The sequence below is a fragment of the Oratosquilla oratoria genome, chromosome 16 (assembly GCF_046742065.1).
Source record: "Oratosquilla oratoria isolate Oo_2021 chromosome 16, ASM4674206v1, whole genome shotgun sequence".
Lineage (NCBI taxonomy): Eukaryota > Metazoa > Arthropoda > Malacostraca > Stomatopoda > Squillidae > Oratosquilla > Oratosquilla oratoria.
The window spans coordinates 67,879,078-67,886,577 of record NC_134792.1 but is presented as its reverse complement, the minus strand read 5'-3'; positions in this window follow the sequence as shown (position 1 = coordinate 67,886,577).

The following is a 7,500-nucleotide window of genomic DNA, read 5'->3' as shown; positions in this document are numbered from 1 at the left end:
GGAGGGAAAAGGGGGCCTCTGAAATATTTCGAGTCAAATGTTGATTTTTTTTTTTTTTTTTTTACTTTCCGCCAACGCACTCCTTTTATGAAATGCAGATATGAATTGTATTTAAAAGTAAATGTAAACAGGATATTTATTTGTTTTATCTATTTTTAACGACGGCCATTAAGGGAAGTCTCGAGGTCGTGTGTGTGTGTGTGTGTGTGTGTGTGTGTGTGTGTGTGTGTGTGTGTGTGTGTGTGTGTGTGTGTGTGTGTGTGTGTGTGTGTGTGTATTCACCTTGGTCTTTGGATCCCGTGTTGCACCCGTGATCGATAGCTATTTCCCCCCCGGAAGAGAGCTCAGAGCTCGTATGACCGATCAATGGGCAATGCTATGACCTTACACACACACACACACACAACTCCCCGCCCACGAGGTTGTGTGTGTGTGTGTGTGTGTGTGTGTGTGTGTGTGTGTGTGTGTGTGTGTGTGTGTGTGTGTGTGTGTGTGCGTGTGTGTGTGTGTGTGCTGGTTATATACATGTTTGAAAGCATTAGTGTGTATGTATGTACGTATGTATTTCATGTGTTTGTATTGGTATATATATGTGTTTGAAATCATTTGTGTGTATGTATGTATGTGTGTGTGTCTGTGTGTGTGTGTGTGTGTGTGTGTGTGTGTGTGTGTGTGTGTGTGTGTGTGTGTGTGTGTGTGTGTGTGTGTGTGTATTGGTATGCATACATGATTGAAAGCATTTCATGTTGATGTGTATATGATTAAGCAATTTTTAGTTTATATAATTGTACATGTGAGTACATGTTTTTTTTCTCTTTTTAAATTAATCTCGTTATTCATTTTTACCTTATTTTTCATTTATTTTTATTTATTTACTTATTTTTTTGTTTTACTAATTCACTGTATCTATTTTAATTTTATTCATTTGTTGTTGATTTTATTTGTTATTCGTTTTATTTACGTTATCTCTTTTATTTATGTTTGTGTGTGTGTATGTATGTATGTACGTATGTACATGTGTGTGTGTGCATTGGTATGTATACATGTTTGAAAGCATTTGTGTTTATATACGTACGTACGTATGTATGTACATGTGTGTGTGTGTATTGGTATGTATATATGTTTGAAAAAATTTGTGTGTATGCACGTAAGTACGTATGTATTTATATGTGTATGTGTATTGGTATGTATACATGTTTGAAAGCATTTGTGTGTATGTACGTACGTTCGCACATGTGTGTGTGTGTGTATTGGTATGTATACATGTTTGAAAGTATGTATGTATGTTCATGTGTGTGTATGTGTTGGTGTGCATACATGTTTAAAAGCATTTGTTTGTATTTACGTACGTACGTATGTACATGTGTGTGTGTGTATTGTTGGTTTATGCATTTTTTAAGCTTTCCCCTTTGCCTTTCCCCTTTCGTTCTCCTCTCCCCTTTCCCCCTTCCCCTTTTCATTCTTTCTTTTTGTCCTCCTCGTATGTCTGAAAGTGTCGGCACACTAGCCTAGCATGCTACTCTCTTCTGCTACTTCGTTTGAGTAGAAACGACTTCGGTTGCAATATTCTAGACATAAGAACATCTCAACGATGTTTCTAACATTCATATTCTAGGTTTAACTTCTCTTAGTTCGTCCTTCAGCTTCTCACTGTATGACGCAAGAGCAATTAAAAAAATTTGGGAAAAAAAAAAAATCGTAACCGAAGTTGTTCCTCTTCAAACGAAGTAGCAAAAGCAAGTAGCAAAAGCAAGTAGCATGCTAGCGAAAAATGCCAAGTGTGCTGCCATCTTTAAGCGTAGGATTGTTTGGAGAGCAACCTGCGACCCGATATTGGTTTGCAAGATGTCCTTCACAGGATCGCTTCATCGTAAATAGACAATAAATCAAGTAAAATATTCTGTATTAAATATATAATGTGCGTATGCATTTACACGTGTATGTATGTATGCGTGTATATAAATATTATATATATATATATATTGTATATATATACATATATATATATATATATATATATATATATATGTGTGTGTGTGTGTGTGTGTGTGTGTGTGTGTGTGTGTGTGTATGTGTGTGTGTGTGTGTGTGTGTGTGTGTGTGTGTGTGTGTGTGTGTGTGTGTGTGTAACTGAAGGAGGAGAAAATATACGAGGAATAATGAAAGAATTTTACTGCCTTAACGTTTTGACCCTTAGGGTCTTAATCACAAAGGATAACACAAAAGTACAACATGGACATTTTATACACAGGCATGTCACCTCACTGTGTATAAAATGTCGATGTTGTACTTTTGTGTTATGTTTTGTGATGAAGACCCTAAGAGTCGAAACGTTAGGGCAGTAAAATTCTTCCATTATTCCTCGTATATTTTCTCTGCCTTCAGTTACATTTGTCATAGGTTAAATCAATACATATATATATATATATATATATTTTATATATTTATATATATATATATTTATATATATATATATATATATATATATATATATACGTAATGTGTGTGTACGTATATGTTTGTATGATACTTTTGTGTTTATGCGTGTGTGGACTTGTGTGTGTGTGTGTGTGTGTGTGTGTGTGTGTGTGTGTGTGTGTGTGTGTGTGTGTGTGTGTATCTGTTTGTGTGTGCACATTGTGTTTACTTGTATATACCTATGACTGTTTTTTATCTCTTTACCTTTTATGTACACTAAAGCAACTTCTCTCTTTCAGGTGAGTACCAGGGTGTACGTCCTGAACTTCAGGGTCTGCTGAAAGACTATGAGCTTCAGGATCTGCTGAAAGATTATCCGACTCTTTCGTCGTCGGTGAGTTTGGCCACAAAGCCTTAAACAAATGAAGTCATAATTCAGTTACAGTATTAGTGTATGTAGCCATTTTAGTGATTTCCTAAATAATAAGAATTCACTAGTCGTTTAATGTTATACAGAATATTAATATGACATAGTGGATACTATAGCAAAATTTACCTCGTAGTTTTAGTGTTAATTTTGATATTAACAAAATTTAACTTAAGACACGATTGTTTGGAAACTGGGAAATTGTGTCGTATACAACAGGTATTAATACAATACGTCTTCGATTGGGGATTTATTAGAGAATACAATAACTCTTGCCCCCACCCTAATGTTTAATATATATATATATATATATTTTTTTTTTCACTATATACAGTACAATATAGTAAGGTACGTGATCTAGGAAAGAACTTAGTGACCCAAAGCTAGCTTCATCGAACCTAGAATATAGTGAAGACCATCGACAGGTCATTGAGCACACGTGACCGGAACCGTCCTGACCTGAAACCATAAACAATGGCACCAAATACATCATACAATAACTACAATAACCCATTTATTAGGTTGTATTTTTGGAGGGGTCAATGAAGGTTGCCAGACACCTCCAAACAAGCGAAGAGACTCGTTTGTGTGTATTATGGATAATATGAAGCACCGTTTAGGGTAATTCAGGTAATAAGTAATTACCGTGGTCGATTCTCCATCATGGAAGGCGATCAACATAGCCCAAGGGTAACTGGAAGGCTTAGTTATTACCCCGTTTAAACCCGGGCTAATGGACTATAAGACAAGCCAGTGATGGCAAGATGGTATATTTTTTTTCATAAAAAACTTCCTGCATAGACAAGTAATTACATAAATCGTATATTGATGGACTAGGCAGGTCATACACACAAACGTATGGACATCATTTGAGGCTATATATCTATTAATTTGAGTATTATTTCATATTTTATTTATCTACAAATCTATTTATTTTATTTTATTTTATTAACTACTATCAGTATTTTTATTTACTTTTTATATATATTTTATTATTTTATTTACATATTTATTTGAGTAGAATAAATTGTCAGTAGTTTAGAAAGGTCGACTGTATATATCAGGATTTATTACAAATATTACAATATATAGCCGTACATTGGCATAGCATGTTATCAGTCATTTTTATATTAGTCATTTTGACCCACAATGTGTGTGAGTGTGTGTGTGTGTGTGTGTGTGTGTGTGTGTGTGTGTGTGTGTGTGTGTGTGTGTGTGTGTGTATTCACCTCGGATCTGCTGCAGTCTCTGTCGAGACAGCCAGACACCACCCTACGGCAGTGAGCTCAGAGCTCCTTATTAGCCGATCTCTGGGTAGGTCTGCGTGTGTGTGTGTGTGTGTGTGTGTGTGAAGAATAAGGGGAAAATAGATGAACGAATAATTAAACAAAATATATAAATGAATGAAATGATCAAACTGATGTAACGATACATTGTTGACGTGTGTTAGGGAGCTAAAGTAATTAAATGAAATAAATGAAAATAAGAACATTTTTACTATAAGTAAACATAGAGACAGATCGATAGTGCTGTATGTTGTTTGTCTGTGATAGGGTGTTGAATTAGATAAATAAGTAAGATGAACACGTTGATAAGAATAATGAATGAAATATAAAATACGTTAGCAATCACACGGGTCGATATTGCAATATTTTGTTTGTGTTCGTTTGGATGCGAAATAAGATAAATAGAGTATAGAAAAATAGATAAATTTAGATAAAAATAGAATAGAATAGAAAAATAATAAAAGTAAATAAATAGATAAACGAGTAATAAATTGCTAAATAATAAAATACGTAAGTAAACAAACCGGTCGACATTGCAGTGTCTTGTTCGTGTTTTTATCAAAGAGAATCTTGACACTTGTAAAGTACTGCATTGCATGCAATTGCTTTTGCAAGAATGTTTTACCAGCTGTCCTGTTAGCGTAGTTGTTTCTACCTATCCGTAGATTAAATCTACGTCTTGACATCTCAAGGTCAGTTAAGGTCTTGTTCATTAAAAAAAAAAAAAAAAAATCACCATTTTAATTAAATTTGGTGAATATTGATAATGCGTTTCTGTACCCTATTTTTGTTCAACTCGGTACACCCGTTCACTTGTTCAACTCTTCCTGCGCTTCTGTCCTTTTGTTCAAATATTGATCAAATGTTTTAGTACTTTTAGCGCAGTTCTTAGTGTACACTTGCTCATTTGTTCAACTGTTTCTGTAGCTTTGTTCAAATATTGATCAAATATTTCTGTACTATTTGTTCAACTGTTATTATATACCTGTCTGCCCGTAGGTATTGTTTGTGATGTCACGGACAATGAAACCCTTGAATATTAAATATACGTCTATTGTCTATCATCACATCGACAACAAAACCCTCAGATCGAAATAATCCCGGTCCATAGACTGACTACTCGGTGCGACTCAGACGTCTCAGGTCAAACTGCTGACCTGGCATTCCTATATACATAGGTGCCAGATTTTTATTTACATTTTATGATTATCATAATTATGATTGAAAAACTTATATAACATTAATAAATGTGTGTGGTTGTGTTGAGTGTTCACCCACGCATATATACATGTTTCCATTGAAATATAGTGGGTTGCCTGATCGATATTATATCATGAAAGTTGCATGTGACAAAACTCTTTCCTGTGCATGTAAACGTCATGGTGTGACCATCTTGCGGGGCGGTGTTAGGTGTTGTATGAATTTACATGGACAAACGAACAGCAAGTGACCTATTGGTCCATACAAGGCTGCTCTGGTACATAGCCTATCATAAATACTTTTGTTCTGTACTTCTGTTCTTTCGTTTAGATATTGATCAAAGGCTTCTGTAGATTTTTTTTCAACTTTTAATGTTCACCTGTTCACTTGTTCAAATGTTCCTGTGCTTTTGTTCTTTTGTTCACTTGTTTATGTACTTTCGTTCAGTTGTTCAAATATTGATAAAGTATTTCAGTACTATCTGGTAAACTCTTATTGTAGACCCGTTTACCTGTTCATCTGTTTCTAAAATTCTTTTCTTTTGTTCTGTTGTTTTTATATCATCGTTCATTTGTTCAATTTTTCAGAACACCTGTTCACGTGTTCAATCGTTGTTATGATTCTCGGCATGGTATCCTTCTCTCCAATTACGCTGGTGGCGTGGTGGTCTCGCATTCGTGCACTCATTGGGTTCGAATCCCGCACTCCTCTCCAGTTCCCAGCAATGACTGGAGATTACCGTCCCCAGAAGTCCCTAAAATGTATAATAGGGCTAAGATGATTGTTTCGACAGTAGCTACTCAGCGCCTCCTGGCGTATACACTTCCTCACCTTCACTATATAACTCCTTCCCCCCTCCACACACACACACACACACACACACACACACACACACACACACACACACACACACACACGGTGGCGCAGTTGGTAGAACGATGAACTACTAGCATGGTGGTGCGCGTAGTGCTTGGTTCGAATCCTGCCCAGGGCCGAAATTAATTTCGGTACAGCTGCGCTTCGGGTCGTTACTCTGACTCTCGTGGGCGGGGAGTTAGGGGTGTGTGTGTGTGAAAGGTCATAGCATTACCCATAGATCGGACCTACGAGCTCTGAGCTCTCTTCCAGGAGGGAAATAGCTGTCGATCACGAGTCGAACACGTGATCCAAAAGACCAAGTGAATACACACACACACACACACACACACACACACACACACACATACATACACACACACACATACATACACACACACACACACACACACACACACACACACACACACACACACACACACACACACACACACACACACACACACACACACATACACACACACACACACACACATACATACACACACACACACACACACACACACACACACACACACACACACACACACACACACACACACACACACACACACACACACACACACACACACACACACACACTCACTCCTTCCTGAAGATATGGAGTTTTGGAGGAGGCAAAGGAGGAAATTGAGGAAGGGAGGGAGGTGGAGGAGGTCACGGGAAGGGAGGGGAAGGGGGGACTATGGGATGGGAGGGGGGGTTAAAGGGAGAGGAGGGCGAGCTGGAAGAGATCAGGGGATGGAAGAGTAGTGGAAGGGAAGGGTAGGGGGAGGGGAAGTGAGGTAAGGGAGATGGGGAGGGGAGTGGGAGGGGGACTAGGGGAGGGGAGGGGAGAGGGAGGTGGAGGGGTTAGGGAAGGGTAGGGGAGGGGACGGGGGTAAGGGAGAGGGGGGGCTAGGGAGGGGAGTAGGGGGGTTTAGGGAGTGGGAGGGGGGTTAGGGAGTGGGAGGGGGTTAGGGAAGGGTGAGAGGGAGGGATAGTAATTGATCTGTCACTTCGTTGAAGTCTGGATGAAGAAATCGGAAAAGTTTTTACGTCGAGAGCGCAGATGGCTAATAAAAGACGCCCCTATTGGGAATTTCCAAAATTAGGAATTCTCCGAAATTCGAAATTCTCCAAAAATCGAAAATTTTAAAAATTTGATTTTTTTTCTTCTTCAAATTTCGAAGTTCTTTAGATTTCCAAATTCTACAAAATTTGAAAATTAAACAAACCCGTAACTCGAAATTCTCTGAAAATCAGAATTTTTCAATGCTCGAAATTCTCCGAAATTCGAAAAAATAAACAATC